The following is a 17,134-nucleotide window of genomic DNA, read 5'->3' as shown; positions in this document are numbered from 1 at the left end:
AAGAGTAGGGCTGGGTGTGTGGGTGGTGGGTTTTAATGTTGGGGGGGTATTGTATTTTTTTTTACAGGTGAAAGAGTTGATTACTTTGGGACAATGCCCCGCAAAAGGCCCTTTTAAGGGCTATTTGTAATTTAGTATAGGGTAGGGAATTTTATTATTTTGGGGGGCTTTTTTATTTTATTAGGAGGATTAGATTAGGTGTAATTAGTTTAAAATTCTTGTAATTCTTTTTTTATTTTCTGTAATTTAGTTTTTTTTTCCGTAATTTAGTTTATTTAATTTAATTGTAATTAATTGTAGGTAGTTTAGGTAATTAGTTTAATTATAGTGTAGTGTTAGGTGTATTGTAACTTAGGTTAGGGTTTATTTTACAGATACTTTTGTACTTATTTTAGCTATGTAGTAATTAAATAGTTAATAACTATTTAATAACTATTCTACCTAGTTAAAATAAATACAAAGTTGCCTGTAAAATAAATATAAATCCTAAGCTAGCTACAATGTAACTATTAGTTATATTGTAGCTAGTTTAGGCTTTATTTTATGGGTAAGTATTTAGTTTTAAATAGGATTAATTTATTTAATAGTAGTAAATTTATTTTGTTTAATTTAAATTATATTTAAGTTAGGGGGGTTGGACTTAGGGTTAGACTTAGGTTTAGGGGTTAATAAATTTAATATAGTAGCGGCGACGTTGGGATCTGCAGATTAGGGGTTAATAAATGTAGGTAGGTGTCGGCAATGTTAGGGATGGCAGATTAGGGGTTAATAAAAACAGAATTTATGCTTACCTGATAAATTACTTTCTCCAACGGTGTGTCCGGTCCACGGCGTCATCCTTACTTGTGGGATATTCTCTTCCCCAACAGGAAATGGCAAAGAGTCCCAGCAAAGCTGGTCACCTGATCCCTCCTAGGCTCCGCCCACCCCAGTCATTCGACCGACGGACAGGAGGAAATATATATAGGAGAAACCATATGATACCGTGGTGACTGTAGTTAGAGAAAATAATTCATCAGACCTGATTAAAAAACCAGGGCGGGCCGTGGACCGGACACACCGTTGGAGAAAGTAATTTATCAGGTAAGCATAAATTCTGTTTTCTCCAACATTGGTGTGTCCGGTCCACGGCGTCATCCTTACTTGTGGGAACCAATACCAAAGCTTTAGGACACGGATGAAGGGAGGGAGCAAATCAGGTCACCTAAATGGAAGGCACCACGGCTTGCAAAACCTTTCTCCCAAAAATAGCCTCCGAAGAAGCAAAAGTATCAAATTTGTAAAATTTGGCAAAAGTGTGCAGTGAAGACCAAGTCACTGCCTTACATATCTGGTCAACATAAGCCTCGTTCTTGAAGGCCCATGTGGAAGCCACAACCCTAGTGGAGTGAGCTGTGATTCTTTCAGGAGGCTGCCGTCCGGCAGTCTCATAAGCCATTCGGATAATGCTTTTAAGCCAAAAGGAAAGAGAGGTAGAAGTCGCTTTTTGACCTCTCCTTTTACCAGAATAAACAACAAACAAGGAAGATGTTTGTCTGAAATCTTTAGTAGCCTCTAAATAGAATTTTAGAGCACGGACTACGTCCAAATTGTGTAACAAACGTTCCTTCTTTGAAACTGGATTCGGACACAAAGAAGGTACAACTATCTCCTGGTTAATATTTTTGTTGGAAACAACTTTCGGAAGAAAACCAGGCTTAGTACGCAAAACCACCTTATCTGCAAGGAACACCAGATAGGGCGGAGAACACTGCAGAGCAGATAACTCTGAAACTCTTCTAGCAGAAGAAATTGCAACCAAAAACAAAACTTTCCAAGATAATAACTTAATATCTACAGAATGTAAAGGTTCAAACGGAACCCCTTGAAGAACTGAAAGAACTAGATTTAGACTCCAGGGAGGAGTCAAAGGTCTGTAAACAGGCTTGATCCTAACCAGAGCCTGAACAAATGCTTGAACATCTGGCACAGCTGCCAGTCTTTTGTGAAGTAAAACAGATAAAGCAGAGATCTGTCCCTTCAGAGAACTTGCAGATAATCCTTTCTCCAAACCTTCTTGTAGAAAGGATAGAATCTTAGGAATTTTTATCTTGTTCCATGGGAATCCTTTAGATTCACACCAACAGATATATTTTTTCCATATTTTATGGTAAATTTTTCTAGTTACAGGCTTTCTAGCCTGAATCAGAGTATGAAAAACAAAGTACTAATGGCACTGCTGAAATTTGGCAATTAGGGTATCCTGTTAATGTCTGGGTTTATTGATGGGATATAATATCCACCAATTTATATTTTTGGCCCAGATTGAGTATATTACAAAGTGGCTGAGGTGCTGTGTACTGGTTTGGACAAAAGAACAAAATCAATCCTGGGATTGAAGAAAGTGTACACTTGTTTAGCACTCTTTCCCTAATTAATGGTGGCAATAATTGAACAGTATATAGGTATACTAGAGAAGGAGGTGTACTTGGATTTTTTAAAATATAACCTTTATTGGGTAATTTAAAATAAAAACACAAACAAAATCACACACATACAGTTAAGTTAAAAATACAGGTTTGGGTCAATTGGTTTAATTTAATAATCTTGGATTTGGAAAGGAGTTGTGGCATACACAAGGTATGATTCAAATAGAATAATTCTCTGTTTGGAGTATTGAGTAGAAGTCCAATAGGGAACTTATATTCTTCACACTTGTATTCTGATAGTTGGAACTTTTGACCACTTTCTTGTGGACTTTGCTATATATTTTTTATCTCTATTTCAAGGTGGGGTCCCAAGTTGTAACACTTTTACATTTAAGAACTAGCAGTTATCAGGTTGGTACTATATATGGAATTATATATGTCACTGTCTAGGGACTCTAGGTGGAAGTTTCTAGTTACTTGTGAGATGCTTTGTATCTTCTTGTCTATTACACTATGCGTGAATTATATGCATCAATTTTTTGGACTTCCAATTTTGTTCCTGGTGTCTAGTATATTGTTCCATATATCTGAGACATTGTAAACTGCTATAGTAATGAATGCAGTATAGTGTTCCCCCTGGGGTAAATAATACCAGCAGTCTATAGACGTGTTTAAAGTAATGAACTTGCGTCTGCTACTATTATATCTTCTGTATATACATGCTACCGATGTATATCTTAAGTGAGTTTGAAGAAAATATTAACTGGGCTCTCAAGCCTGTTTGAGAGTTTGCCACTTGTATAGAGCTAGGTTGATCTAAAAGTTCTTTTATTCCTTTTTTCTATACAGATTTTTTTATTCTCTTGGCATAGATTTTAGTGAATTACGTTTTCTAAAATAAAAGGTCACTTTGTATCTGGCCAAGTAGAAAATAAGCTGCTTGATTCGCCAGGTGAAAAAGATGTTAGTTTATTATTGTAACCTAACTCAACTTAAAAATTGTCCTTTGATTTAGCAAAACTTATATTTTCTCAATTTTGTAATGTATGTTCAGTATTATGGTACAATATCTGGACAGAGTTTCTTTTACTTTACTTTGTATTTGAATCTCTTTCTGATGATAATATTTAAAATAGACTGTTAGGTAGTTAAATCTTAGGAAACACTGTCTGAATTGTTCTTATATTTCACTACTATATGATAGTATTTCACCGGTAACTTCTTACTGCTGTTTGAATGATTAGTAAGACTATACAGACTGTATATTCATAAAGGGTGAGAAAAATATATCCCTACTGCATCTTAGCGCTAAATATTACTGGTAACTTCTTATGGTCATTAGGCAGAATAGAGAGAGTATTAAGACTGTAAGTTCATATAAGGTACATATGATAATGTTATGGATGTTTAGATTAACAGTCCGTTGATTCTACTCCGTATTTAAAGTGTCTTATTCACATATGGTGGTTATAACAGTGACAACAATCTCTAGTCATTCATAAGAGTATAGTATGTTTGTTACAATTAAATTAGGTTGGTGCGATATACTGATTTCCCAACCCCTTATTGTTAGTCTAGTAATAATTTGTTTTGCTGCTAGTAGCAAATTAAGTGATTGCTGCTGTTACCAGATGGATCCCTACTCTGAGGACTTATCCACATATAGCGGTTATAGTAATAACTTAAGTGCACCAATCAAGGTGAATTTTGTATCTTATTTTTGGTTACACTGTTGCTTAAATTGTTCCATATTGTATATCTATCTTCAGGCAGTCTAAGTTCTCATGAACACTACCATAGATATAAACTAATTGGTTTTGTTTTTAATGTATAATATATTCGTTTTCAAGTCTCATATCTATGGCTTTATCAATAGACTTTACTGCCGGTAATAAATTAAATCTACCTTGCTATTTGCTCGATAGGACCCAGCTCAGGGGTCAATTAATTTGTCTATGTTTCCAAATCTGCCTTGCTATGTGCTCGATAAGACCCAGCTCAAGGGTCGATTAATTTATCTGTATTTCCAAATCCTAATGTCTAAATATGTTAGACCGACATTCCTGCTATTTAAAAAATGCTAACATGCATTCACACCAAACAATTCCCTGACATGTTTCGCCACTAACGTGGCTTTCTCAAAGGGTACGGCGCGGCCGAATCTGTGTCTTTTTATTGGCCTGCACTACCCCTCCCCTTTGACGTCTTTAGACGAGTTGAGGGATTCGTTACAAAGAACCAATTACTCCCTGTGAAAGAGCTTGTATATGTGCAAGGGAGAATTTGATAGGACGAGGCTGTCTTGTCATTTCTACAATGTATATGTGATTTTCAAAACGAAAATTATTTTATTTCAAAAAGAGAATTATAGTTTGAGGTAAAGCACAATCTTCCGCTATTTCATTGGATATTGTAGGGAGATATTAATCACATATTGATGGTTAAAATAAACGGCTTGTTATTTATGATGCTTTTGTGTTATTTTCACTTATCTTGTCACTCTCTGCACTTAAAGAGTAATGTAGATATATGAATCGGGGAGAATTTATTACAGGAGTGGGAGCTTATATCAGAGTGTGATCTTAGGCTCTAATGTATATTAGTCATACTTGAGGATAATAATTTTTATAATTAGTCATACTTGAGGATAATAATTTTTATATCATACTTGAGGATAATAATTTTTATAAAAAAAAAAAAAATTATTATCCTCAAGTATGACTAATATACATTAGAGCCTAAGATCACACTCTGATATAAGCTCCCACTCCTGTAATAAATTCTCCCCGATTCATATATCTACATTACTCTTTAAGTGCAGAGAGTGACAAGATAAGTGAAAATAACACAAAAGCATCATAAATAACAAGCCGTTTATTTTAACCATCAATATGTGATTAATATCTCCCTACAATATCCAATGAAATAGCGGAAGATTGTGCTTTACCTCAAACTATAATTCTCTTTTTGAAATAAAATAATTTTCGTTTTGAAAATCACATATACATTGTAGAAATGACAAGACAGCCTCGTCCTATCAAATTCTCCCTTGCACATATACAAGCTCTTTCACAGGGAGTAATTGGTTCTTTGTAACGAATCCCTCAACTCGTCTAAAGACGTCAAAGGGGAGGGGTAGTGCAGGCCAATAAAAAGACACAGATTCGGCCGCGCCGTACCCTTTGAGAAAGCCACGTTAGTGGCGAAACATGTCAGGGAATTGTTTGGTGTGAATGCATGTTAGCATTTTTTAAATAGCAGGAATGTCGGTCTAACATATTTAGACATTAGGATTTGGAAATACAGATAAATTAATCGACCCTTGAGCTGGGTCTTATCGAGCACATAGCAAGGCAGATTTGGAAACATAGACAAATTAATTGACCCCTGAGCTGGGTCCTATCGAGCAAATAGCAAGGTAGATTTAATTTATTACCGGCAGTAAAGTCTATTGATAAAGCCATAGATATGAGACTTGAAAACGAATATATTATACATTAAAAACAAAACCAATTAGTTTATATCTATGGTAGTGTTCATGAGAACTTAGACTGCCTGAAGATAGATATACAATATGGAACAATTTAAGCAACAGTGTAACCAAAAATAAGATACAAAATTCACCTTGATTGGTGCACTTAAGTTATTACTATAACCGCTATATGTGGATAAGTCCTCAGAGTAGGGATCCATCTGGTAACAGCAGCAATCACTTAATTTGCTACTAGCAGCAAAACAAATTATTACTAGACTAACAATAAGGGGTTGGGAAATCAGTATATCGCACCAACCTAATTTAATTGTAACAAACATACTATACTCTTATGAATGACTAGAGATTGTTGTCACTGTTATAACCACCATATGTGAATAAGACACTTTAAATACGGAGTAGAATCAACGGACTGTTAATCTAAACATCCATAACATTATCATATGTACCTTATATGAACTTACAGTCTTAATACTCTCTCTATTCTGCCTAATGACCATAAGAAGTTACCAGTAATATTTAGCGCTAAGATGCAGTAGGGATATATTTTTCTCACCCTTTATGAATATACAGTCTGTATAGTCTTACTAATCATTCAAACAGCAGTAAGAAGTTACCGGTGAAATACTATCATATAGTAGTGAAATATAAGAACAATTCAGACAGTGTTTCCTAAGATTTAACTACCTAACAGTCTATTTTAAATATTATCATCAGAAAGAGATCCAAATACAAAGTAAAGTAAAAGAAACTCTGTCCAGATATTGTACCATAATACTGAACATACATTACAAAATTGAGAAAATATAAGTTTTGCTAAATCAAAGGACAATTTTTAAGTTGAGTTAGGTTACAATAATATACTAACATCTTTTTCACCTGGCGAATCAAGCAGCTTATTTTCTACTTGGCCAGATACAAAGTGACCTTTTATTTTAGAAAACGTAATTCACTAAAATCTATGCCAAGAGAATAAAAAAATCTGTATAGAAAAAAGGAATAAAAGAACTTTTAGATCAACCTAGCTCTATACAAGTGGCAAACTCTCAAACAGGCTTGAGAGCCCAGTTAATATTTTCTTCAAACTCACTTAAGATATACATCGGTAGCATGTATATACAGAAGATATAATAGTAGCAGACGCAAGTTCATTACTTTAAACACGTCTATAGACTGCTGGTATTATTTACCCCAGGGGGAACACTATACTGCATTCATTACTATAGCAGTTTACAATGTCTCAGATATATGGAACAATATACTAGACACCAGGAACAAAATTGGAAGTCCAAAAAATTGATGCATATAATTCACGCATAGTGTAATAGACAAGAAGATACAAAGCATCTCACAAGTAACTAGAAACTTCCACCTAGAGTCCCTAGACAGTGACATATATAATTCCATATATAGTACCAACCTGATAACTGCTAGTTCTTAAATGTAAAAGTGTTACAACTTGGGACCCCACCTTGAAATAGAGATAAAAAATATATAGCAAAGTCCACAAGAAAGTGGTCAAAAGTTCCAACTATCAGAATACAAGTGTGAAGAATATAAGTTCCCTATTGGACTTCTACTCAATACTCCAAACAGAGAATTATTCTATTTGAATCATACCTTGTGTATGCCACAACTCCTTTCCAAATCCAAGATTATTAAATTAAACCAATTGACCCAAACCTGTATTTTTAACTTAACTGTATGTGTGTGATTTTGTTTGTGTTTTTATTTTAAATTACCCAATAAAGGTTATATTTTAAAAAATCCAAGTACACCTCCTTCTCTAGTATACCTATATACTGTTCAATTATTGCCACCATTAATTAGGGAAAGAGTGCTAAACAAGTGTACACTTTCTTCAATCCCAGGATTGATTTTGTTCTTCTGAATCAGAGTATCTATTACAGAATCTGAAAACCCACGCTTTGATAAAATCAAGCGTTCAATCTCCAAGCCGTCAGTTGGAGGGAAACCAGATTCGGATGTTCGAATGGACCCTGAACAAGAAGGCCCTGTCTCAAAGGTAGCTTCCATGGTGGAGCCGATGACATATTCACCAGGTCTGCATACCAAGTCCTGCGTGGCCACGCAGGAGCTATCAAGATCACCGAGGCCGTCTCCTGATTGATCCTGGCTACCAGCCTGGGGATGAGAGGAAACGGTGGGAATACATAAGCTAGGTTGAAGGTCCAAGGTGCTACTAGTGCATCTACTAGGGTCGCCTTGGGATCCCTGGATCTGGACCCGTAGCAAGGAACCTTGAAGTTCTGACGAGACGCCATCAGATCCATGTCTGGAATGCCCCATAATTGAGTTATTTGGGCAAAGATTTCCGGATGGAGTTCCCACTCCCCCGGATGGAATGTCTGACGACTCAGAAAATCCGCTTCCCAATTTTCCACTCCTGGGATGTGGATCGCAGACAAGTGGCAGGAGTGATCCTCCGCCCATTGAATTATCTTGGTCACTTCTTTCATCGCCAGGGAAGTCCTTGTTCCCCCCTTATGATTGATATATGCAACGGTCGTCATGTTGTCTGACTGAAACCTTATGAATTTGGCCTTTGCTAGTTGAGGCCAAGCTCTGAGAGCATTGAATATCGCTCTCAGTTCCAGAATGTTTATCGGGAGAAGAGACTCTTCCCGAGACCATAGACCCTGAGTTTTCAGGGATTCCCAGACCGCGCCCCAGCCCACTAGGCTGGCGTCAGTCGTGACAATGACCCACTCTGGTCTGCGGAAGCTCATTCCCTGTGACAGATTGTCCAGGGTCAGCCACCAACGGAGTGAATCTCTGGTCTTTTGATCTACTTGAATCGTCGGAGACAAGTCTGTATAATCCCCATTCCACTGTCTGAGCATGCACAGTTGTAATGGTCTTAGATGAATTCGTGCAAAAGGAACTATGTCCATTGTTGCAACCATCAATCCTATTACTTCCATGCACTGCGCTATGGAAGGACGAGGAACAGAATGAAGTACTTGACAAGAGCTTAGAAGTTTTGATTTTCTGACCTCTGTCAGAAAAATCCTAATTTCTAAGGAATCTATTATTGTTCCCAAGAAGGGAACTCTTGTTGACGGGGACAGAGAACTTTTTTCTTTGTTCACCTTCCATCCGTGAGATCTGAGAAAGGCTAGGACGATGTCCGTATGAGCCTTTGCTTTTGACAGGGACAACACTTGAATCAGGATGTCGTCCAAGTAAGGTACTACTGCAATGCCCCTTGGTCTTAGAACCGCTAGAAGGGACCCTAGTACCTTTGTGAAAATCCTTGGAGCAGTGGCTAATCCAAATGGAAGTGCCACAAACTGGTAATGCTTGTCCAGAAAAGCGAACCTTAGGAACTGATGATGTTCCTTGTGGATAGGAATATGTAGGTACGCATCCTTTAAATCCGCGGTAGTCATAAATTGATTTTCCTGGATAGTAGGTAGGATCGTTCGAATAGTTTCCATTTTGAACGATGGTACCCTGAGAAATTTGTTTAGGATCTTTAGATCCAAAATTGGTCTGAATGTTCCCTCTTTTTTGGGAACTATGAACAGATTGGAATAAAATCCCATTCCTTGTTCTCTTATTGGAACTGGATGTATCACTCCCATCTTTAACAGGTCTTCTACACAATGTAAGAATGCCTGTCTCTTTATTTGATTTGAAGATAATTGAGACCTGTGGAACCTTCCCCTTGGGGGTAGTTCCTTGAATTCCAGGAGATAACCTTGAGAAACTATTTCTAGCGCCCAAGGATCCTGAACATCTCTTGCCCAAGCCTGAGCAAAGAGAGAAAGTCTGCCCCCCACTAGATCTGGTCCCAGATCGGGGGCTATCCCTTCATGCTGTTTTGGTAGCAGTGGTAGGCTTCTTGGCCTGCTTACCCTTGTTCCAGCCTTGCATTGGTTTCCAGGCTGGTTTGGGTTGTGAAGTATTACCCTCTTGCTTAGAGGATACAGAATTAGAGACTGGTCCGTTTCTGCGAAAGGGACGAAAATTAGGCTTATTATTAGCCTTAAAAGACCTATCCTGTGGGAGGGCGTGGCCCTTTCCCCCAGTGATGTCTGAAATAATCTCTTTCAAATCAGGTCCAAATAATGTTTTACCTTTGAAAGGAATGTTAAGCAATTTTGTCTTGGAAGACACATCCGCTGACCAAGACTTTAGCCAAAGCACTCTGCGCGCCACGACAGCAAACCCTGAATTTTTCGCCGCTAATCTAGCTAATTGCAAAGCGGCATCTAAAACAAAAGAGTTAGCCAATTTATGTGCTTGAACTCTGTCCATAACCTCCTCATACGAAGATTCTTTACTGAGCGATTTTTCTAGTTCCTCGAACCAGAAACACGCTGCCGTAGTGACAGGAACAATGCATGAAATTGGTTGTAGAAGGTAACCTTGCTGTACAAAAATCTTTTTAAGCAAACACTCTAATTTCTTATCCATAGGATCTTTGAAAGCACAACTATCTTCGATAGGAATAATAGTGCGTTTGTTTAGAGTAGAAACCGCCCCCTCGACCTTGGGGACTGTCTGCCATAAGTCCTTTCTGGGGTCGACTATAGGAAATAATTTCTTAAATATAGGGGGGGGAACAAAAGGTATGCCGGGCCTTTCCCACTCTTTATTTACTATGTCCTCCACCCGCTTGGGTATAGGAAAAGCGTCGGGGGGCACCGGAACCTCTAGGAACTTGTCCATCTTACATAATTTCTCTGGAATGACCAAATTGTCACAATCATCCAGAGTAGATAACACCTCCTTAAGCAGTGCGCGGAGATGTTCTAATTTAAATTTAAATGTCACAACATCAGGTTCAGCTTGATGAGAAATTTTTCCTGAATCTGAAATTTCTCCATCAGACAAAACCTCCCTCATGGCCCCTTGAGATTGGTGTGAGGGTATGTCAGAACAGTTATCATCAGCGTCCTCTTGCTCTTCAGTGTTTAAAACAGAGCAATCGCGCTTTCTCTGATAAGTAGGCATTTTGGATAAAAGATTTGCTATGGAGTTATCCATTACAGCCGTTAATTGTTGCATGGTAATAAGTATTGGCGCACTAGATGTACTAGGGGCCTTCTGTGTGGGCATAACTGGTGTAGACACAGTAGGGGATGATGTAGTATCATGTTTACTCCCCTCATTTGAGGAATCATCTTGGGCAATATCATTATCTGTTGCATTACTGTCCTTACTTTGTTTGGACACTATGGCACAATTATCACATAAATTTAAATGGGGAGACACATTGGCTTTCATACATATAGAACATAGCTTATCTGATGGTACAGACATGTTAAACAGGCTTAAACTTGTCAACAAAGCACAAAAAACTTTTAAAATAAAACCGTTACTGTCACTTTAAATTTCAAACTGAAAACACTTTATTACTGAATATGTGAAAAAGTATGAAGGAATTGTTCAAAATTCACCAAAATTTCACCACAGTGTCTTAAAGCATTAAAAGTATTGCACACCAAATTTCAGAGCTTTAACCCTTAAATTAACGGAACTGGAGCCGTTTTTACATTTAACCCCTATACAGTCCCAGAATGAGGCTCTGTCTATAACTAGAAAGGCCCCCATCTGAAAAAGGTGTCCAACACAGTGCCTGCCGTTTTTCTAAACGTTCCCCAAGATTATAATACCAATAATTAGTTAGAATCTGCATAATATGCCTAGTAAAGCAATTGTTTTAGCCCAGAAAAATGTCTACCAGTTTTTAAGCCCTTTTTGAAGCCCTTTATTCTTTTATGTTTAACTAAGAAAATGGCTTACCGGTCCCCATGAGGGGAAATGACAGCCTTCCAGCATTACATGGTCTTGTTAGAAATATGGCTAGTCATACCTTAAGCAGAAAAGTCTGCTAACTGTTTCCCCCAACTGAAGTTACTTCATCTCAACAGTCCTGTGTGGAAACAGCAATCGATTTTAGTTACTGTCTGCTAAAATCATCTTCCTCTTACAAACAGAAATCTTCATCCTTTTCTGTTTCAGAGTAAATAGTACATACCAGCACTATTTTAAAATAACAAACACTTGATAGAAGAATAAAACTACATTTAAACACCAAAAAACTCTTAACCATCTCCGTGGAGATGTTGCCTGTGCAACGGCAAAGAGAATGACTGGGGTGGGCGGAGCCTAGGAGGGATCATGTGACCAGCTTTGCTGGGACTCTTTGCCATTTCCTGTTGGGGAAGAGAATATCCCACAAGTAAGGATGACGCCGTGGACCGGACACACCAATGTTGGAGAAATGTAACTAGTGTTTGCGAGGCGGGAGTGTGGCAGTTTAGGGGTTAATATATTAAAGTGGCGGCAATGTCCGGTCGGCAGATTAGGGGTTAAACATTTTAGTTAAGTGTTTCTAATGTGGGGGGGGGGCTCGGTTTAGGGGTTAATAGGTAGTTTATGGGTGTTAGTGTACTTTTAGCACTTTAGTTAAGAGTTTTATGTTAAAAAAAAAAGCTTGCCATTTTGTCTCCAGATTATTGACTGATGTTTTCTTTCTAGCATAATAGAAATGCCATTTACTACTTACAAAATTCCGGAAGCTTGTATTATTATATAGATAATTAGGGAAAAATATTTTATTATTCAGCTGCTTACTTGAATGTTTAAATAATGCAAGGAGGATAGGTGCATGGTCTGAAATGGTTATATGCGTTATTACAGGCTTTTGTACTATAGAAAATAAATTTTCACTTATTAAAAACATATCAATACGCAATAAAGATTTATATGTCTTTGAGAGACATGTGAATTCTTGAATATCTGGGTATGTATATTAATCCAAATATTTATCAACCCTAGATTATAGCGGACCTTCCTCAATATTTTAATATCTCGATTAACTGGGTGGTCATTTTTCTTACTTCGCTTCCTATCCAGTTGCCATGACGAAATTAGGTTCAGTCCCCCCCCCAATGATATTTTTATCAAACTCTAATAATTTATCCTGAATTAATTTCCAAAAGGGGCCTTTTTTTCATTAGGACCGTATACATTACAGAGCACCACCCTCCTATTATCCAACTTCACTTCCAAGAAAAAATATACCTACCCTGTGCATCCACTTCTTTCCTAAGAATTTGATATTGCATATTTTTCCTAAAAAGTATTGCTACACCTCTCTTTCGATGTGCCCCAGGAGCATATACCACCTCTCCTACCCACCCCTACTTCAACTTTTGATTTTCTATTTCCCCCAAGTGTGTTTCTTGTATGAATCCTATGTCCACTCTTAATTTATTTAAATGCTGTAAAACCGATTTCCTTTTAATAGGAGATGAAAATCCACCTACATTCAAAAGACCTCAAAGCACACTCTTGAGGGGTGTCCCTCCCACCCCCGGGCCTATCACAGAGGAGAGGGAGACCACACAAAACACAAAAAACAACAAACAAAAAAAAAGAGAGGGGGGGAAAGGGGGGAAACGACCACCATGTCTCCCTACTTTATTATCATTACTATATCTGGCTTCAGATACCAAACACATATTGAACTTGTTCCTTAGTTGTACAAGAGCAATTCTTACTTTCTTCACTCCTCAAAAAATTCTAGCAGGGTATAGTAATTTTACCACTCTGCCTTCTTGAATCAGTCGAGTGCATAATGGTGCACAAAGCTTCCTTTTGTTAGAGGTTTCATAAAAGAAATCCTGAAACAGTAAATATTTCTTATTCTGGAAAAAGACCTTTCTCTGGTTTCAATATGCCTTCAGGATTCTAATTTTGTCTTGAAAATTTAAGAATTTAATAATTATCGGCCTTGGTCTATCATCAATCTCAGGTTGTCTCCTTAAAATACCAATCCTAAGTACCCGTTCCACTAACAGAGGTTGTGGTAGGTCTGTAATTTTTAAAAGAGTAGGGAGTTGAACAGAAGCAAATTGCATTAAATTCTTCTCTACCAAATTTTCTGTTATTCCAATTATTCTTATATTGTTCCTTCATGATCTATTTTCCAGATCTTCCACTTTATCATTTAAATATTGAATTTGCTTAAAGGGACATTATACACTCATTTTTTCTTTGCATAAATGTTTTGTAGATGATCTATTTATATAGCCCATAAAGTTGTTTTTTTTTTAAAAAAAATGTATTGTTTTGCTTATTTTTAAATAACATTGCTCTGATTTTCAGACTCCTACCCAAGCCCCAAGGTTTTATGTGAATACCGTCAGCTACCTTCTCCAGCTTGCTCCTGTTTGTGTAAAGGGTCTTTTCATATGCAAAAGAAGAGGGAGGGGGAGTGTCTTATTTCCCTCTTGCAGTGGACTTTCCAGCTGCCTTTTCAACAGAGCTAAACTGAGAGCTTCTAAGTAAGTTTTTTAACCGTTTTATACTGGATTTTTATATCAGTATCTGTGCTTCCTATTCTTTATAGTAGACATCTATTACATGCAGTTATATGAAAATGAGTGTATACTGTCCCTTTAAGCATACCCGTAATATCCTTATCTTTTTCAATATCTCTATCTTCTAGATCCGATATCCGCTGTTCTACCATAGCTACTCTAGAGGTAAATTGTTTCATTTCTTGTGATATTGTTTCGACACGCTTCTGTAGTAATTCAAATTTAGGTGTAAATAAAGCACTTATCTGTTTCAACAGTTCTACATTACCTATTATCTCAGAGTTATCTTCCTGAGGAGTTTCTACACTTAATTCTGTACTGTGCCTCACTTGTTTTTTCTTCTGTTGTCTCCTGCTAGCCATAGCTAAATGTTTAGGGTTATGGGCTGTATAAATATATTTATCCATAAGCATAAAAGGGAAGAGGTTGGAGCAAGGGAGGGAAAATGAGTAGAATCCAAACCAGAGACACAGATTTGTATGAGCTTATATCTTAAAACTAGGTTAGTGGAACACCTCCATGATCTCACGAAGTATTGAAACCTGTTTTTAAATTGTATCTGTATCTCAAATCCTATGAAACGAACAGTCCCTGTTACTGATTCCAATCCCAATTCAGTTAATATTTCCAAGAGAAATGTCTCACATTTATCTTTTTTACCAAATCTTTCATTAAGGAAAACAGAGTAAGGGAAAGAGAACAAGACACCAAAAATGTTAGTTCTAATATATACCAGGATAGAAATAGTTTACCAATAGACCTTCCCATAAATGTTTAACTATGAACACATATGTCTTCATATTAAATAAGGAAAAAGTGGGTTAACCTTCTTAAATACTTTGAAAAGATCTTAGTCCTATTTTGATCTTCCAGATCTATTGACTTATCCCTTTAGCAGATCAGCAGACCTTCCTCTAGCCTATACTCACACACTGATATATAATAGTCTTTCTACCGACTTGTGAATATTTTACCCATGTACCTTCACATAATTATCAATATACAAATATGCCCCTATGCTAAATACCTTGTGCCTTTTAAAAAACAAATGCACACAAAAAAAAATTAGAAGTGCTACAATCTTTAAACAATGAGATCTATAATAATTAAAGCACGTACTCAAGTGCCACAAAGTCCTGGATAAGTCCTTATTTTATCGCAGATTTCCAGCAATTATGATATTTTTTTTCTACCGATGCTGCATGTCCAGGAAGCCCCTTTTTCCCTTTTCTTTTCTTTTTCTTCCTCCGAGGCTGATGTCCTCTTTGCAGACACATTATTAAGGGTTCTGTAATATAGCAGAAATGGGATGCCACATGTGTGTATCGATATTCCACAAAATTAAAAACAGCGCAAACTTTTGCGCAGGGTACTCACATGCACCAGCGGCACTCCCTTGTGCCAGAAGATACAGGCTGGACCTTTTACAGCAGCCCAGCTCGCTGATTCTTTGCCGCAGGTCCCAGGTCCACTTTCAGATCAGCACACCCAAGGATAGGGGAAGAAGAGGGAAGACAAAACAACCACATGTGTACATCCGTTTACATTTGAGACAGATAAGAGAAATAATCTCAGATACAGGATACTCACAAAGATTGCGGCACTCAAATGTGCCAAGTAGTGCAGGCTGGGCCTTTTAACAGCAGCCCAGCTCGCTGTTCTTTCCGCTGGTAAATTCTTCACTGATTTGATACAGATGAACAGATGAAGGTAGATAATAATTCCAATTATAACTGACTCCTTACTGTTTTTAGCCGAGTCCTTCTCTTATCCTCTTCTTATTCTATAGTAGCATTTATGTAAGTTTTCCCCTTTGCCTGACCCATATATGGTCTGCCTTTAAATTAAGGGATTTTCCTTGAGGCTAAAAAGTCTACAATCTCTTTTTTAAATTATCCACTGAAACTCCACAGCTCCGTACCTTAAAACAAGGTTCTTGGGTGCATAAGATATTATATATGGCCTGATAAGGGTCTCCGGGCATCACTTTTACAGTGATGATTACATACCTGGCGTATCAGAAAAAGGGAGAGGGGTGCATCCCGATTAACTAATACCTCCTCTCAACTGGTCCATAACCCTTACCTGCTCTGCCTCAATCTTCCACTTAGGGAGCGATCACACTAGACTTAGCGCATGCAGCGGGACTTCTGAGGTGTCTGTTGTAGAATCCCGATACCAGTCTTCGGTTCCGGCTTAATTCGGCACCACGGGCCCTGTGCAAAGGCCTCTGTGGGTCAGTACCCCCAAGCAGCTCTCTCCCTTCTTGGCACGAAGCTCTCCTGCATGCGTCTAGCTTACGTGTATTCTGAAGCTCCTCCCCCATGAAACAGCAAATATATCAGCCGGTAAGATTGCCTTTAAAAACAAAATGACAATTTACTCCTATTATCAAATTTTTTTCATTATCTTGGTATCTTTAATTGAAATGCAAGAATGTAAGTTTAGATGCCGGCCCATTTTTGGTGAACATACTGTGTTGTTCTTGCTGATTGTTGGGTAAATTCACCCACTAATAAACAAGTGCTTTCCATGGTCCTGAATCCAAAAAATAGCTTAGATGCCTTCTTTTTCAAATAAAGAAAGCAAGAGAACGAAGAAAAATTGATAATAGGAGTAAATTAGAAAGTTGTTTAAAATTGCATGCTCTATCTGAATCACGAAAGAAAAAATGTGGGTTTAGTGTCCCTTTAATCTTCAGGTATCTTAGAGGACATAATAAACTGCTAATCTTCTGTCTAATCAATATGGTAAATATCTAATGCAAAGATAATAAATTAAGAAAAATCTAACACTGTAACACTAACAAATAATGTATTTTCTGTTAGACAGTTGTTGCCCGTTGGGACGCCTCTTTAGAGAAATCTAACGTA

This window comes from Bombina bombina, chromosome 5 (genome assembly GCF_027579735.1).
Source record: "Bombina bombina isolate aBomBom1 chromosome 5, aBomBom1.pri, whole genome shotgun sequence".
Classification (NCBI taxonomy): domain Eukaryota; kingdom Metazoa; phylum Chordata; class Amphibia; order Anura; family Bombinatoridae; genus Bombina; species Bombina bombina.
The sequence above is the reverse complement of the archived record's forward strand: the minus strand, read 5'-3'. Positions refer to the sequence as shown.